Source organism: Salvelinus namaycush, unplaced genomic scaffold (assembly GCF_016432855.1).
Source record: "Salvelinus namaycush isolate Seneca unplaced genomic scaffold, SaNama_1.0 Scaffold95, whole genome shotgun sequence".
In the NCBI taxonomy this organism is placed as follows: Eukaryota; Metazoa; Chordata; class Actinopteri; order Salmoniformes; family Salmonidae; genus Salvelinus; species Salvelinus namaycush.
In genome coordinates, this window is record NW_024061697.1 from 209,430 (window position 1) to 225,662 (window position 16,233).

A 16,233-nucleotide genomic window follows, 5' to 3' on the forward strand; every position below is an offset into this window, starting at 1 on the left:
CTCCCTGATTCAATACCCCTATCAGCCAGTGCTGTATCCTCTCTGATTCAATACCCCTCATCAGCCAATACTGTATCCTCCCTGATTCAATACCCCCATCAGCCAGTACTGTATCCTCCCTGATTCAATACCCCCATCAGCCAGTACTGTATCCTCCCTGATTCAATACCCTCATCAGCCAGTACTGTATCCTCCCTGATTCAATACCCTCATCAGCCAATACTGTATCCTCCCTGATTCAATACCCTCATCAGCCAGTACTGTAATCTCCCTGATCTGAGCTAGGGTTGTATCCTGGTTGCTTCCTGGTTGGAGCTAGGGTTGCTTCCTGGTTGGAGCTAGGGTTGTATCCTGGCTGGAGCTAGGGTTGCTTCCTGGTTGGAGCTAGGGTTGCTTCCTGGTTGGAGCTAGGGTTGCTTCCTGGTTGGAGCTAGGGTTGCATCCTGGTTGGAGCTAGGGTTGCTTCCTGGTTGGAGCTAGGGTTGCTTCCTGGTTGGAGCTAGGGTTGCATCCTGGTTGGAGCTAGGGTTGCTTCCTGGTTGGAGCTAGGGTTGCTTCCTGGTTGGAGCTAGGGTTGCATCCTGGTTGGAGCTAGGGTTGCTTCCTGGTTGGAGCTAGGGTTGCTTCCTGGTTGGAGCTAGGGTTGCATCCTGGTTGGAGCTAGGGTTGCTTCCTGGTTGCAAGATTCTCGGAATCAGAGTGTAGTAAGAAGGAGATATGGAATTCTCCAACCAGGATTTCTAGAAAACCTGTTGCTGCCTGCATCCCAAATCGCAACCTATTTCCTATGTAGTGCACTGCTTTTGACCAGGTCTACCTAGGGAATGGGGTGCCATTTGGCAAACAAGCAGTCTCTGACCTTGAGAGATTTATTAAGTTAATAATCTGTTATTTATTTTGACCTTGTAGGTACAGTACTGGCTGTTTTACTATGGTTCCCTGAAAGTTTTCCTGGAGGTTTTATTAACATTCTGATAACAGAAACAAGGTTTTTGAATAACTTCCTTAAAAAAACTTTCACTGAATGTTTCAATAAGGATTTTAATATCACTGCTAGGTTAGGTGAAAGATAGGACACATAGAAATATATTTGTTTTGTCATTAATCATGCATACACATTTATTTTTTGTTGTGGCACAGCGTCAGAGAGAATTAAACCTATGATCTTCGATTCTCTAGCCATGGAATTAGTCCACTGCGCCACTAAGATGGAGCTAGAATGACATGTATTTTTTGTTTTTGTTTTACAAAGCTGTTAATTTTAGTCTATTCAAACGGACACCATTTCAAAGGAAACAACCACTCAATAAGATTGAGATCAGGTGTGGGCAATTAGTGGTTGTGGCCAACACTCCTGAACACAGATGTGTTAATGCTGAGACCGGAATGTGTGTATTTCAATAACACTCTTAAAAACGTTTTTTTTTTTACATTACTAACGTTTTCTGAACGTACTGAGAACATTATTTTAAATAGAACCACGAGGGAACCTGGTAGAATCATTATGCCGAAGAATTGAAATTCCCACAGGAGAACGTTGTTTCTTAACGTTCTCTGAACGTTTTGAGAACGATCCCAAATGTCAAACCAGTTGGAGAACATTCCTAGAACCATGAACACATTTTTTGGAAAACTTAACCCTGTTTGAACTTATGGGAAACGTTCTGTTAGAGTAATGAAATGCCAAGAAAGTAACGTTATTTTGTAAAGTTCCTTAAATGTACCAAAGCCAAGCAACTATTCTGCACCATTTCCAGAACGTTGTGGGAAGGTTGTATGCTAAATAACCATAGAACCACGCTCTCACCATGCTCTAAGAACCATATTGTTCTCAGAATGTGTGTTAGCTGGGTATAATATGATTTTTAAATACCATGAAATTAAAGCTATTCGATCATGCTTATGATAGTAGCCTATTTCCTAAGCAATTACATGTTGTGAATTTTCATTATTTATTACCAGGAATCCCAAACTGTTCAAATACCACCTGTGGAATACACAAAAGAGCAGCATGATCCACTGACAAGGTATCGCAAACTTTTAACTTTTTCTTTCATTTTGTATTACTTACATTGTTGTAGTCTTGTTTTATGTTAAATTGGCATACATTACCAGCGATAACTATATAAAAAAAAACATGTAAGTGTTTAAATAATGTTTTACTCACCTCAAAGTTGAAAAATCTTGAATTAAATTTGAAACCTTTTGATTTGTAAAATATGACGGTTGACTCGTTTTCCCAGCAGCAGCAGGCAGTGTGTGAGAACATTGCTCGTTGCGGATGGACGCAGTCACCCACCCACCTTCTTTATCTCGACTCAGAGAGCAGGGCGCATTCAAGGTCTACACTCTACTTACGTTTTATTAGATTATTGCTTCAGCAACTGTTTACGAAGAGGATTATATAATCCCAGATATTCTGTTGAAATATCCTCTTCATTAACAGTTGCTGACAGAATAATGTAGCATTCTGTAAACATGTTATAATATCTCGTGGACCATAGAACTGGACACCAGTCTATAGTCTACTGTTGGTTTAGCAGGACGAGAGCTAACTTCATTATCTGGAAACTATAGAGGATCCAGAGGGTCACTGTATTATACTGTTATTTAAACAGAGGCCAACCCCCCCCCCCCCCCCCCCCCCCCCCCCTCACTGTAATTTTAAAAAAACTATCAGAGCCATTCTTTCAAACAGTTTCTCAACTGCTTTCCACCTTGTGTCAATAACTAATAAATTGCACCAGTGTCTATACATTTCATATGTGAGTCATTTAGCAGATGCTCTTATCCAGAGAGACTTACAGTCAGTACATTCATCTTCAGATAGCTAGGTGGGACAACCACATATCACAGTCATAGTCAGTACATTCATATTCAGATAGCTAGGTGGGACAACCACATATCACAGTCATAGTCAGTCCATTCATCTTCAGATAGCTAGGTGGGACAACCACATATCACAGTCATAGTCAGTCCATTCATCTTCAGATAGCTAGGTGGGACAACCACATATCACAGTCATAGTCAGTCCATTCATCTTCAGATAGCTAGGTGGGACAACCACATATCACAGTCATAGTCAGTCCATTCATCTTCAGATAGCTAGGTGAGACAACCACATATCACAGTCATAGTCAGTACATTCATCTTCAGATAGCTAGGTGGGACAACCACATATCACAGTCATAGTCAGTCCATTCATCTTCAGATAGCTAGGTGGGACAACCTCATATCACAGTCATAGTCAGTACATTCATCTACAGATAGCTAGGTGGGACAACCACATATCACAGTCATAGTCAGTCCATTCATCTTCAGATAGCTAGGTGGGACAACCACATATCACAGTCATAGTCAGTCCATTCATCTTCAGATAGCTAGGTGAGACAACCACATATCACAGTCATAGTCAGTACATTCATCTTCAGATAGCTAGGTGGGACAACCACATATCACAGTCATAGTCAGTCCATTCATCTTCAGATAGCTAGGTGGGACAACCTCATATCACAGTCATAGTCAGTACATTCATCTACAGATAGCTAGGTGGGACAACCACATATCACAGTCATAGTCAGTCCATTCATCTTCAGATAGCTAGGTGGGACAACCACATATCACAGTCATAGTCAGTACATTCATCTACAGATAGCTAGACAGGACAACCACATATCACAGTCGTATAAAGTATCCCCCCCCCAATAGAGTATCTATCAGTAGAGTCAGAGCTAGAGGGTCAAGTGAAGGGGCCGGTTAATTATTATTATAATTTTTGTTTTGTGAGGGGGGGGAGCATCTTAATTAATGCATACAGAATGGCACCATATTCCCTGTATAGTGGACTACTTTTTTAAGTGCACTGTATAGGGAACAGGGTGGCATTTGAGACTAGTCCAATGTCTCTTCCGTCTAAAGCTAAGGATCCCTATCTGCTGTGGTTGTGATGATCAGTAATGAGCTATTAGTTGGCTCTCTCTATCTGAAGGTCTCAGCCTCCCCTCACAATGAGCCGCTGTCTGGAACGAAGGCCCAACACAATTATCATAATGTTGTTGACAGGCACCATGGATATACAGTGCATTCGGAAAGTATTCAGACCCTTTGACTTTTTCCACATTTTGTTACGGTTACAGCCTTATTCTAAAATGTATTAAATAGTTCCCCCCCCCCCCTCATCAATCTTCACACAATACCCCATAATGACAAAGCAAAAACAGGTTTTTGTAAATGTAGGCAAATTTATAACAAATACAAAACTGAAATATCACGTTTACATAAGTATTCAGACCCTTTATCAGTACTTTGTTGAAGCACCTTTGGCAGTGATTACAGCCTCGAGTCTTCTTGGGTATGACACTACAAGCTTGGCACACCTGTATTTGGGGAGTTTCTCCCATTCTTCTCTGCAGATCCTCTCAAGCTCTGTCAGGTTGGATGGGGAGCGTCGCTGCACAGTTATTTTCAAGTCTCTCCAGAGATGTTCGATTGGGTTCAAGTCCAGGCTCTGGCTGGGCCACTCAAGGATATTCAGAGACTTGTCCCGAAGCCACTCCTGCATTGTCTTGGTTGTGTGCTTAGGGTTGTTGTCCTGTTGGAAGGTGAACCTTCGACCCAGTCAGAGGTCCTGAGTGCTATGGAGCAGGTTTTCATCAAGGATCTCTCTGTACTTTGCTCCATTCATCTTTCCCTCGATCCTGACTAGTCTCCCAGTCCCTGCTGCTGAAAAACATCCCCACAGCATGATGCTGCCACCACCATGCTTCACCGTAGGGATGGTGCCAGGTTTCCTCCAGACATGATGCTTGGCATTCAGATCAATGAGTTCTGTCTTGGTTTCATCAGACCAGAGAATCTTGTTTCTCATGGTCTGAGAGTCTTTAGGTGCCTTTTGGCAAACTTCATGTGGGCGGTCATGTGCCTTTTACTGAGGAGTGGCTTCCGTCTGGCCACTCTACCTTAAAGGCCTGATTGGTGGAGTGCTGCAGAGATGGTTGTCCTTCTGGAAGGTTCTCCCATCTCCACAGAGGTACTCTAGAGCTCTGTCAGAGTGACCATCGGATTCTTAGTCACCTCTCTGTCCAAGGCCCTTCTCCCCCGATTGCTCAGTTTGGCCGGGCGGCCAGCTCTAGGAAGAGTCTTGGTGGTTCTAAACTTATTCCATTTTAGAATGATGGAGACCACTGTGTTCTTGGTACCCTTCCCCAGATCTGTGCCTCGACACAATTCTGTCTCGGAGCTCTAATGACAATTCCTTCGACCTCATGACTTGGTTTTTGCTCTGACATGCACTGTCAACAATGGGACCTTATATAGACAGGTGTGTGCCATTCCAAATCATGTCCAATCAATTGAATTTAACACAGGTGGACTCCAATCAAGTTTTAGAAACATCTCAAGGATGATCAATGGAAACAGGATGCACCTGAGCTCAATTTCCAGTCTCATAGCAAAGGGTCTGAATACTTATGTAAATAAGGTATTTCTGTTTTTTTATTTTAATACATTTGTTTTCTCTCTCTCATTATGGGGTCTTGTGTGTAGATTGATGAGGAATTTGTTTGGATTTGATCCATTTCAGAAAAAGCCAGTCTAACGTTGACTCCTTGATATCTCTATTGGGACTGGAGAGGACCGTCAACACGATTGGTATCTATCTATCTAACTATCTATTATTACTACTATCTATTGGGACTGGAGAGGACTGGAGAGGACACAGACAGAGATATCATCTCTGAACACTGAATAAACATCTGATTTTCTTTTTTGACAACTAAAGTCTGAATTTAAATTAATGCTATCATATTGTCAGCAAGATTGGTTGAAAGACGTATTTTATGTATTTTCAACGTCTTTTCAACGTCTTTTCAATGTCTTTTCCACTTCTTTTCAACGTCTTTTCAATGTCTTTCAACTTCTTTTCAATGTCTTTTCAATTTCCTAATATTTAATAGCCTCCTTATCTACCCTTTAATGGGCCCTAATATTTAGTAGCCTCCTTACCTACCCTTTAATGGACCCTAATATTTAGTAGCCTCCTTACCTACCCTTTAATGGACCCTAATATTTAGTAGCCTCCTTACCTACCCTTTAATGGACCCTAATATTTTGTAGCCTCCTTACCTACCCTTTAATGGACCATAATATTTAGTAGCCTCCTTACCTACCCTTTAATGGACCCTACATTTTAGTAGTCTCCTTACCTACCCTTTAATGGGCCATAATATTTAGTAGCCTCCTTACCTACCCTTTAATGGGCCATAATATTTAGTAGCCTCCTTACCTACCCTTTAATGGACCCTAATATTTAGTAGCCTCCTTACCTACCCTTTAATGGACCCTAATATTTAGTAGCCTCCTTACCTACCCTTTAATGGATCATAATATTTAGTAGCCTCCTTACCTACCCTTTAATGGGCCCTAATATTTAGTAGCCTCCTTATCTACCCTTTAATGGACCATAATATTTAGTAGCCTCCTTACCTACCCTTTAATGGACCATAATATTTAGTAGCCTCCTTACCTACCCTTTAATGGACCATAATATTTAGTAGCCTCCTTACCTACCCTTTAATGGACCATAATATTTAGTAGCCTCCTTACCTACCCTTTAATGGACCCTAATATTTAGTAGCCTCCTTACCTACCCTTTAATGGACCCTAATATTTAGTAGCCTCCTTACCTACCCTTTAATGGACCATAATATTTAGTAGCCTCCTTACCTACCCTTTAATGGACCATAATATTTAGTAGCCTCCTTACCTACCCTTTAATGGACCATAATATTTAGTGCCCTCCTTACCTACCCTTTAATGGACCCTAATATTTAGTAGCCTCCTTACCTACCCTTTAATGGACCCTAATATTTAGTAGCCTCCTTACCTACCCTTTAATGGACCCTAATATTTAGTAGCCTCCTTACCTACCCTTTAATGGACCCTAATATTTAGTAGCCTCTTTACCTACCCTTTAATGGACCCTAATATTTAGTAGCCTCCTTACCTACCCTTTAATGGGCCATAATATTTAGTGCCCTCCTTACCTACCCTTTAATGGGCCATAATATTTAGTAGCCTCCTTACCTACCCTTTAATGGGCCCTAATATTTAGTAGTCTCCTTATCTACCCTTTAATGGACCCTAATATTTAGTAGCCTCCTTACCTACCCTTTAATGGACCCTAATATTTAGTAGCCTCCTTACCTACCCTTTAATGGACCCTAATATTTAGTAGCCTCCTTACCTACCCTTTAATGGACCCTAATATTTAGTAGCCTCCTTACCTACCCTTTAATTGACCATAATATTTAGTAGCCTCCTTACCTACCCTTTAATGGGCCCTAATATTTAGTAGCCTCCTTACCTACCCTTTAATGGACCCTAATATTTAGTAGCCTCCTTACCTACCCTTTAATGGACCCTAATATTTAATAGCCTCCTTACCTACCCTTTAATGGATCATAATATTTAGTGCCCTCCTTATCTACCCTTTAATGGACCCTAATATTTAGTAGCCTCCTTATCTACCCTTTAATGGACCATAATATTTAGTGCCCTCCTTATCTACCCTTTAATGGACCTGTCACGATCGTCAAAGGTAGAGAGTGAGGACCAAGGCGCAGCGCGTGAAAAGAACATCTTCTTTTATTTAGAAGAGAACAAACACAAAACGAAACCACTTTACAAACTAACAAAATAACAAAACTGACGAACGTGAAGCTAAGCATGAACTAGTGCATACATGCAACATAGAACATCGACATAGACAATTACCCACAAATACATGATGCCCATGGCTGCCTAAAATATGGCTCCCAATCAGAGACAAATGAAAAACATCTGTCTCTGATTGAGAACCACTCAGGCAACCATAGACATTCCTAGACACATCACTCAACCATAGACATTTCTAAACACCTACACTGAACACTAAACCATCTACTCTTCTTAACCCCCTAAACCAGGGGTGTCAAACTCATTCCACGGAGGGCCGAGTGTCTGCAGGTTTTTGGTTTTTCCTTTCAATAAAGCCCTAGACAACCAGGTGTGGGGAGTTCCTAACTAATTAGTGATGTTAATTCATCAATCAAGTACAAGGGAGGAGCGAAAACCCGCAGACACTCGGCCCTCCGTGGAATGAGTTTGACACCTGTGCCCTAAACCATACAACACCCTAGACAATACAAAAACACATACTACACCATGTCACACCCTGACCTAACTAAAATAATAATGAAAACAAAGATAACTAAGGCCAGGGTGTGACAGGACCCTAATATTTAGTGCCCTCCTAGGTTACCTTTTATTTGAGGTACTTTTTTATTTTTCAGCCCAGGGAGATTCAAATCTTACCCTATGAGGTCCGGAGTACTGATGGATTTCTGTTCTACTTGATCATTAATTGTACCCACCTGGTGTCCCAGCTTTAAATGGAACTAGGTTTGAGGTACAATGTTTGTATTTACAATAATGGTACAATGTTTGTATTTTCAATAACAGTACAATGTTTTTATTTACAATAACAGTACAATGTTTGTAGTTACAATAACGGTAGAATATTTTGTATTTACAATAACGGTACAATATTTGTATTTACAATAACAGTACAATGTTTGTATTTACAATAACAGTACAATGTTTGTATTTACAATAACAGTACAATGTTTGTATTTACAATAACAGTACAATGTTTGTATTTACAATAACAGTAGAATGTTTGTATTTACAATAACGGTACAATATTTGTATTTACAATAACAGTACAATGTTTGTATTTACAATAACAGTACAATGTTTTTATTTACAATAACAGTACAATGTTTGTATTTACAATAACGGTAGAATGTTTGTCGTTACAATAACGGTAGAATATTTGTTCTTGGAGCTGCCAACTATTTTTGCTGGCCTGATGGTAATGCCAGTTTACACCTGTTCTTGACTGAGAGGGGCCCAAAACCAGGAGTACAAAGTGTGTCCCATTTGGCACCCTATTCCCTACATAGTGCACTCCTTTAGACCAGGACTCATAGTGTTGCACTATAGGTAATAGGGTTGCATTTGGGACGCAACCCCATGTAATGTTAAATCTGATAACAAACACCCCCAATCAGTCATCTGTAATTCAACTCAATCTCATTGTTGGTTGATATGCATGATAAATGAATGGTGTACAGAACTGCAGATATTTCAGTCTTCACAGCCTGTGGTCAGTTGACTACGTTAGAAGGTCAGTGGTGCCACCTGCTGGTAAATCTGTTGCACTGCACCCAGATACGTTAGGGTTGCCATCCCAAATTGCAGTGTGTGTATTCCCTATTAATTGCACGATTTTTGGCCCATAGGGCTCTGGTCAGAAGTAGTTCACCATATAGCAGCATCGTGGAGTCAATTCAGGAAGAACATTTTAAATTATTTTGAATGACAATTAAAATGACCAATTGTTTTGTATGACTCCCCAATTAACTGGGGAATTGGGAAGGGGTGGCAGGTTGACTAGTGGTTAGAGCATTGGGCCAGTAACCAAAAGGTTGCTAGATCGAATCCCTGAGTTGACAAGGTAAAAATCTGTCATTCTGCCCCTGAACAAGGCAGTTAACCCACTGTTCCCTGGTAGGCTGAATATGAATAAATATGAATTTGTTCTTAACTGGAGAAGCTTTTTATGTAAATAAATATATAAAATGGGATTTTAAATTCAAATCACTTCCTGAATTGACAGCCTTCAAGGATATAGTCTGTATAGGATATAGTCTGTATAGGATATAGTCTGTACCACCCTGTTATATAGGATATAGTCTGTAGAGGATATAGTCTGTATAGGATATAGTCTGTATAGGATATAGTCTGTACCACCCTGTTATATAGGATATAGTCTGTATAGGATATAGTCTGTATAGGATATAGTCTGTATAGGATATAGTCTGTAGAGGATATAGTCTGTATAGGATATAGTCTGTATAACCCTGTTATATAGGATATAGTCTGTATAGGATATAGTCTGTATAGGATATAGTCTGTATAGGATATAGTCTGTATAGGATATAGTCTGTATAGGATATAGTCTGTATAACCCTGTTATATAGGATATAGGTTGCTATTTGGGACACAACCAGTGTTTGCCTGTTGTTAGCTATCCCCTCAGCATCGGTAGTTGTTAGCACCCCCTCTCTTTTTGTTCTCCCATAATTACCACCCACCCTTATTCATCTTCTCTCTTCCCCTCTCTCTTTCTCCATGTTATACAGCAAGGCGTGTGAGGTGTAGCACTTATGTCATCTAGTCTCTACTAAACACACATCTCCCTCCTCCCTCCATCTCCTCCTCCTTCCTCCTCCTCCTCCCTCCTCCTTCCTCCCTCCTCCTCCCTCCTCCTTCCTCCCTCCTCCTCCTCTCTCCTCCTCCTCCCTCCTTCCTTCCTCTCTCCTCCTCCTCCTCCTCCTCCTCCTCCTCCTCCTCCATCTTGACTGGAGTGCCACCCAGACCTCAGCCAGTGTTCAGAACAACCCTTTCACATAGAGTAGAGCACACTGACTAGATACAGCATTTGTATACATGTAGCATTTTAGCAGACAAGTCTTATCCAGAGCAACTTGTATATCTTCTCTCACTGAACCTAGATTGGATACAGCGTTATATAGAAGCTCAAATCAAAATTCAAACTATACTCAAATAGCATCTAATAGATTGCAATACATTCACCAGTCGCTCTTATCCAGAGCGACTTACAGGAGCAATGAGGATTAAGTCCCTTGCTCAAGGGCACATCGACAGATTTTTCACCTCGTCAGCTAGGCTACCTGTCGCCCATAATAATAATATAAAATATTCAGATCAGTTTTCTCTGAATGAGAGTGTGACGTTACTAGATAAACACTTATTGTAGAGAGAGATGGAGCCCTGCCTTCTCCAGCTGAGATGGGTTTGTGATTCAGGCTATCGGGAAGATGCAGCGATGGTAGAAATAATAGGGAGATGATAGTGAAATGAAGGAAACTAATTGAATTTGTATCAATATGTTGAAATAAATTAATTTACTGTACAGGAACATTGAAATCCCATGGAGGAACTGGGCTTTAAAAAAACGGGGAAAATAAATCTTATTTTCATAATTCTCAGCTGTTCACCATCATTTCTGATATTACAATCTCAAAGTAAGATGTCTTTTGACGTAGTAGGGACGAAATACTGCCCGTGTAAGCAATAAGCAGTGATGATGAGGGTAGACTACTACACAGCAATAAGCAGTGATGATGAGGGTAGCCTACTGCACAGCAATAAGCAGTGATGATGAGGGTAGCCTACTGCACAGCAATAAGCAGTGATGGTGAGGGTAGCCTACTGCACAGCAATAAGCAGTGATGGTGAGGGTAGCCTACTGCACAGCAATAAGCAGTGATGATGAGGGTAGACTACTGCACAGCAATAAGCAGTGATGATGAGGGTAGCCTACTGCACAGCAATAAGCAGTGACGGTGAGGGTAGACTACTGCACAGCAATAAGCAGTGATGATGAGGGTAGCCTACTGCACAGCAATAAGCAGTGATGGTGAGGGTAGCCTACTGCACAGCAATAAGCAGTGATGATGAGGGTAGACTACTGCACAGCAATAAGCAGTGATGATGAGGGTAGCCTACTGCACAGCAATAAGCAGTGACGGTGAGGGTAGACTACTGCACAGCAATAAGCAGTGATGGTGAGGGTAGACTACTGCACAGCAATAAGCAGTGATGGTGAGGGTAGACTACTGCACAGCAATAAGCAGTGACGGTGAGGGTAGACTACTGCACAGCAATAAGCAGTGATGATGAGGGTAGCCTACTGCACAGCAATAAGCAGTGATGGTGAGGGTAGCCTACTGCACAGCAATAAGCAGTGATGATGAGGGTAGACTACTGCACAGCAATAAGCAGTGATGATGAGGGTAGCCTACTGCACAGCAATAAGTAGTGACGGTGAGGGTAGACTAATGCACAGCAATAAGCAGTGATGGTGAGGGTAGACTACTGCACAGCAATAAGCAGTGATGGTGAGGGTAGACTACTGCACAGCAATAAGCAGTGATGATGAGGGTAGACTACTGCACAGCAATAAGCAGTGATGGTGAGGGTAGACTACTGCACAGCAATAAGCAGTGATGATGAGGGTAGACTACTGCACAGCAATAAGCAGTGACGGTGAGGGTAGACTACTGCACAGCAATAAGCAGTGACGGTGAGGGTAGACTACTGCACAGCAATAAGCAGTGATGATGAGGGTAGACTACTGCACAGCAATAAGCAGTGATGGTGAGGGTAGCCTACTGGACAGCAATAAGCAGTGATGGTGAGGGTAGCCTACTGCACAGCAATAAGCAGTGATGATGAGGGTAGACTACTGCACAGCAATAAGCAGTGATGATGAGGGTAGCCTACTGCACAGCAATAAGCAGTGATGATGAGGGTAGCCTACTGCACAGCAATAAGCAGTGATGATGAGGGTAGCCTACTGCACAGCAATAAGTAGTGATGATGAGGGTAGACTACTGTACAGCAATAAGCAGTGATGGTGAGGGTAGCCTACTGCACAGCAATAAGCAGTGATGATGAGGGTAGACTACTGCACAGCAATAAGCAGTGATGGTGAGGGTAGCCTGCTGAACAGCAATAAGCAGTGACGGTGAGGGTAGACTACTGCACAGCAATAAGCAGTGATGATGAGGGTAGCCTACTGCACAGCAATAAGCAGTGATGGTGAGGGTAGCCTACTGCACAGCAATAAGCAGTGATGGTGAGGGTAGCCTACTGCACAGCAATAAGCAGTGATGGTGAGGGTAGCCTACTGCACAGCAATAAGCAGTGACGGTGAGGGTAGCCTACTGCACAGCAATAAGCAGTGATGATGAGGGTAGCCTACTGCACAGCAATAAGCAGTGATGATGAGGGTAGACTACTGCACAGCAATAAGCAGTGATGAAGAGGGTAGCCTACTGCACAGCAATAAGCAGTGATGATGAGGGTAGCCTACTGCACAGCAATAAGCAGTGATGATGAGGGTAGCCTACTGCACAGCAATAAGTAGTGATGATGAGGGTAGACTACTGAACAGCAATAAGCAGTGATGGTGAGGGTAGCCTACTGCACAGCAATAAGCAGTGATGGTGAGGGTAGCCTGCTGCACAGCAATAAGCAGTGATGATGAGGGTAGCCTACTGCACAGCAATAAGCAGTGATGATGAGGGTAGCCTACTGCACAGCAATAAGCAGTGATGATGAGGGTAGACTACTGCACAGCAATAAGCAGTGATGGTGAGGGTAGACTACTGCACAGCAATAAGCAGTGATGGTGAGGGTAGCCTACTGCACAGCAATAAGCAGTGATGGTGAGGGTAGCCTACTGCACAGCAATAAGCAGTGATGGTGAGGGTAGACTACTGCACAGCAATAAGCAGTGATGGTGAGGGTAGCCTACTGCACAGCAATAAGCAGTGATGGTGAGGGTAGCCTACTGCACAGCAATAAGCAGTGATGGTGAGGGTAGACTACTGCACAGCAATAAGCAGTGATGGTGAGGGTAGCCTACTGCACAGCAATAAGCAGTGATGATGAGGGTAGCCTACTGCACAGCAATAAGCAGTGATGATGAGGGTAGCCTACTGCACAGCAATAAGTAGTGATGATGAGGGTAGACTACTGTACAGCAATAAGCAGTGATGGTGAGGGTAGCCTACTGCACAGCAATAAGCAGTGATGATGAGGGTAGACTACTGCACAGCAATAAGCAGTGATGGTGAGGGTAGCCTGCTGAACAGCAATAAGCAGTGACGGTGAGGGTAGACTACTGCACAGCAATAAGCAGTGATGATGAGGGTAGCCTACTGCACAGCAATAAGCAGTGATGGTGAGGGTAGCCTACTGCACAGCAATAAGCAGTGATGGTGAGGGTAGCCTACTGCACAGCAATAAGCAGTGATGGTGAGGGTAGCCTACTGCACAGCAATAAGCAGTGACGGTGAGGGTAGCCTACTGCACAGCAATAAGCAGTGATGATGAGGGTAGCCTACTGCACAGCAATAAGCAGTGATGATGAGGGTAGACTACTGCACAGCAATAAGCAGTGATGATGAGGGTAGCCTACTGCACAGCAATAAGCAGTGATGATGAGGGTAGCCTACTGCACAGCAATAAGCAGTGATGATGAGGGTAGCCTACTGCACAGCAATAAGTAGTGATGATGAGGGTAGCCTACTGCACAGCAATAAGCAGTGATGGTGAGGGTAGCCTGCTGCACAGCAATAAGCAGTGATGATGAGGGTAGCCTACTGCACAGCAATAAGCAGTGATGATGAGGGTAGCCTACTGCACAGCAATAAGCAGTGATAATGAGGGTAGACTACTGCACAGCAATAAGCAGTGATGGTGAGGGTAGACTACTGCACAGCAATAAGCAGTGATGGTGAGGGTAGCCTACTGCACAGCAATAAGCAGTGATGGTGAGGGTAGACTACTGCACAGCAATAAGCAGTGATGGTGAGGGTAGCCTACTGCACAGCAATAAGCAGTGATGGTGAGGGTAGCCTACTGCACAGCAATAAGCAGTGATGGTGAGGGTAGACTACTGCACAGCAATAAGCAGTGATGGTGAGGGTAGCCTACTGTACAGCAATAAGCAGTGATGGTGAGGGTAGACTACTGCACAGCAATAAGCAGTGATGGTGAGGGTAGACTACTGCACAGCAATAAGCAGTGATGGTGAGGGTAGACTACTGCACAGCAATAAGCAGTGATGGTGAGGGTAGCCTACTGTACAGCAATAAGCAGTGATGGTGAGGGTAGACTACTGCACAGCAATAAGCAGTGATGTTGAGGGTAGACTACTGCACAGCAATAAGCAGTGATGGTGAGGGTAGACTACTGTACAGCAATAAGCAGTGATGGTGAGGGTAGACTACTGCACAGCAATAAGCAGTGATGGTGAGGGTAGCCTACTGCACAGCAATAAGCAGTGATGGTGAGGGTAGACTACTGCACAGCAATAAGCAGTGATGGTGAGGGTAGCCTACTGCACAGCAATAAGCAGTGATGGTGAGGGTAGACTACTGCACAGAAATAAGCAGTGATGGTGAGGGTAGCCTACTGTACAGCAATAAGCAGTGATGGTGAGGGTAGACTACTGCACAGCAATAAGCAGTGATGGTGAGGGTAGCCTACTGCACAGCAATAAGCAGTGATGGTGAGGGTAGACTACTGCACAGCAATAAGCAGTGATGGTGAGGGTAGACTACTGCACAGCAATAAGCAGTGATGGTGAGGGTAGCCTACTGCACAGCAATAAGCAGTGATGGTGAGGGTAGACTACTGCACAGCAATAAGCAGTGATGGTGAGGGTAGTCTACTGTACAGCAATAAGCAGTGATGGTGAGGGTAGACTACTGCACAGCAATAAGCAGTGATGATGAGGGTAGCCTACTGCACAGCAATAAGTAGTGATGATGAGGGTAGACTACTGTACAGCAATAAGCAGTGATGGTGAGGGTAGCCTACTGCACAGCAATAAGCAGTGATGATGAGGGTAGCCTACTGCACAGCAATAAGCAGTGATGGTGAGGGTAGCCTGCTGCACAGCAATAAGCAGTGACGGTGAGGGTAGACTACTGCACAGCAATAAGCAGTGATGATGAGGGTAGCCTACTGCACAGCAATAAGCAGTGATGGTGAGGGTAGCCTACTGCACAGCAATAAGCAGTGATGGTGAGGGTAGCCTACTGCACAGCAATAAGCAGTGATGGTGAGGGTAGCCTACTGCACAGCAATAAGCAGTGATGGTGAGGGTAGCCTACTGCACAGCAATAAGCAGTGATGATGAGGGTAGCCTACTGCACAGCAATAAGCAGTGATGATGAGGGTAGACTACTGCACAGCAATAAGCAGTGATGATGAGGGTAGCCTACTGCACAGCAATAAGCAGTGATGATGAGGGTAGCCTACTGCACAGCAATAAGCAGTGATGATGAGGGTAGCCTACTGCACAGCAATAAGTAGTGATGATGAGGGTAGACTACTGAACAGCAATAAGCAGTGATGGTGAGGGTAGCCTACTGCACAGCAATAAGCAGTGATGGTGAGGGTAGCCTACTGCACAGTAATAAGCAGTGATGGTGAGGGTAGCCTGCTGCACAGCAATAAGCAGTGACGGTGAGGGGATAGCCTACTGCACAGCAATAAGCAGTGATGATGAGGGTAGACTACTGCACAGCA